Source organism: Marmota monax, unplaced genomic scaffold, assembly GCF_021218885.2.
Source record: "Marmota monax isolate L192 unplaced genomic scaffold, Marmota_monax_Labrador192_F-V1.1 WCK01_AAM20220418_F8-fsc00034, whole genome shotgun sequence".
NCBI classification, from domain to species: domain Eukaryota; kingdom Metazoa; phylum Chordata; class Mammalia; order Rodentia; family Sciuridae; genus Marmota; species Marmota monax.
The window spans coordinates 5,184,118-5,186,998 of NW_026693934.1; the positions used below are offsets into that span (position 1 = coordinate 5,184,118).

General features: G+C 38.5%; 1 pseudogene; it reads left to right on the plus strand.

The window, feature by feature from the left end:
* Positions 1-902: 902 nt before the first annotated feature.
* On the plus strand, positions 903-2,247 carry LOC124106160 (activating transcription factor 7-interacting protein 1-like; annotated as a pseudogene).
* Positions 2,248-2,881: the final 634 nt, after the last annotated feature.

Below are 2,881 nucleotides of genomic sequence, written 5' to 3' on the forward strand. Positions count from 1 at the left end.
CTATGTTTGATCTTATTCCATTCCACTAATGATACAGATGTGTTGAAGGCAAAGTAAGAAAAAAGGACTGACCATAAATTAAAGTGTAGGAAAAAAATTCCAGTAGTTCTCCAGTCTCCTTTGTGCATCCATTTTTATTGTTTTAGGAACCACTTAAGTCCAGCTGGATGAGATAATTTGGGTGTTGATTGCAGCAGAGATCTTTTTTTTTTAAAGGAACCTAGATTTTTTTATTTGTTCTGATTAGTTATATATGACAATAGAATGCATTTTGATACATCATACATAAGTGGAGGTAACTTCTCATTCTCTGTCTGTACATGAAGATATGGCATTGAATTACACTAATTGTGCAGTCATATATGCACATAGGGTAATAATATCTGATTCATTCTACTCTCCTTCTTACCCCCATATCCCTTCCCCTCCCTTCACGCCTCTCTGTCTAATCCAAAGTACTTCTATTCTTCCCTAGCTGCCCCCCACCCCTTATTGTTAATTAGTAATTTCAAATCAGAGAAAACATTTGGTGTTTGGTTCTTTGGGACTGGCTTATTTCACTTAGCATAATAGTCTCCAGCTCCATTCATTTACCTGCAAATAATTTTATTCTTCCTTAAGGTTGAGTAATATTCGATTGTGAATATGTATCACATTTTCTTTATACATAAATCTGTTGAAGGGCACATAGCTTGGCTCATAGTTTAGCTATTGTGAATTGAGCTTCTATTTATAGAATAGATGTGGCTGCATCACTGTAGTATGTTGATTTTAAGTCCTTTGGGTATAAACCAAGGAATGGGATAACTGGGCCAAATGGTGGTTCTATTCCAAGTTTTCTGAGGAATCTCCATACTGCTTTCTATAGTGGTGATACCAATTTGCAGTTGCACCAGCAACGTATGATTGTACCATTTTCCCCACAGCCTTGTCAACATTTACTGTTGATTGTATCCTTGCCAAATCCCACTAAACCAAACAAGGGTCCTTCTGTGCTCAGTCCTAGTATTCAAGGGAACTCTCCTGCCAGTGCTGCACTATTAGGAACAACACTTGCTGTAGAGGCTGTTCCCACAGCACACTCTATTGTACAAGCCACAAGGACTTTACATACAGTAGGCCCATCAGGACTCTAGAGTCCATCAAATAACCGTGGTCCTATACAGATGAGAATTCCAATTTCTGCTTTTAGTACTTCATCTTCTGCAGAACAAAACAGCACTACCACCCCAAGAATTGAAAACCAACAAAACAGTAGATGCTTCTGTTAATAAAAAAGCTGCCGATAGCACATCACAGACTGGAAAAGCCACTGGCAGTGATTCAAGTGGTGTCATTGATCTCACAATGGATGACGAAGAGACTGGAGCTTTACGAGACGCAAAAAAGCTAAATCACACTCCTGTATCAGCCATGGGTTCTTCTTAGCCTATGTCTTGACCATTGCAACCCGTACAACCACCACCACCTCTTCAAGCATCAGAGGTGCCAACAGGTGGACCATCTCAAACAACACACTTGCTACCTACAGCTCCAACCACCTTGAATATAACACATCACACAATAACTCAGGTGACCACAAGACTCCCTGTGCCAAGAGCTCCTGGAAACCATCAGGTGGTTTTTACGACTCTCCCAGCACCACCACCTCAGGCTCCCCTCCGAGGAACTGTTATGCAGGCTCTTGTTGTTCATCAGGTCAACCTTCAAAAGAGTGTTACAGTTTGAGTGCCTCAAACCACCACATATGTTGTAAACAATGGACTAACTCTGGGATCCGCAGGTCCTCAGCTCACCGTGCATCACCAACCACCACAAGTGCATACGGAGTCCCCGTGTCTTGTGCACCGGCACCCTTACCAGAAGCCCCACAACCACACCAGAAGCTGCCAGCACCTCTATACCTCAGAAGCTACACTTGAAGTTAGCACAAGTTCAGTCAAAATGACATTGTACTGTCATGGAGTATCCTGGAGGTGGATTGAAGCTGTGCTACGGCGGAGTTGCCAACTCTATGCTTACTATGAGGAACCCAGTGCCACTGTGTTCTCACAATGGAAAAAGACTGGGGAGGTAAAGTCACTTCCCTTTCCCAGGGCTTGTACTCTTACCCAGTTTGTTTCTGGTAGCAAATACTATTTTGCAGTATGAGCCAATGATATTTATGGATGTTTTGGACCTTTTTGTGATCCTCATTCAACGAATGTGATCTCTTCTTCCCAGAGCAGTGAAATCTTGGAGCCTTGATTGTTTCCTCTTTTAAAAGTTCCACCTTTTGGTCTTGTTTTTAATCTTGTGCAAGATACCTAATGTAAAATCCACATTTGTGCAAGATTTCTTGGACAGATGTGTGTATATACTACATTGTTTATAACCAGAAGTAAAATAAACTCAGCCTGTAAAGCAAGAATCTTCTCCCAGACCAAAAAAAAAAAAAAAAAAAAAAAAAAAGTAAATGTAGAATATCAAGCCCAATTTAATATAGAGAAATAAAAAGTGACTATTTTCCAATTTCTGGATAACAAATAAATAACTCAAAAAGGAAAGAATATTTGACTATAGAAAAGTAGAATAGTTCTCAGTTTTTATTACTATGAATGGAATTCAAAGACAGCAAAATTGAGAAGTTATTTAACTACATTTATGTCAATTTATTAATAACCTTAATATTGAAAGCAGTTGTATAAATTGAAATAATTTCTATATGTTTATGAGCAAAAGACATGAATAGATAATTTGTTTTAGAGTACAAATGATTAATTAAAACATGTGAAATGTTATCAAATGCTCAAAACGTTAGAAGTTAAAATGAGATAACATTTTTACATATTGAATTAGAAATATGAAAACAACTCAGTGTTGTTGAAGATCAGGCTATACA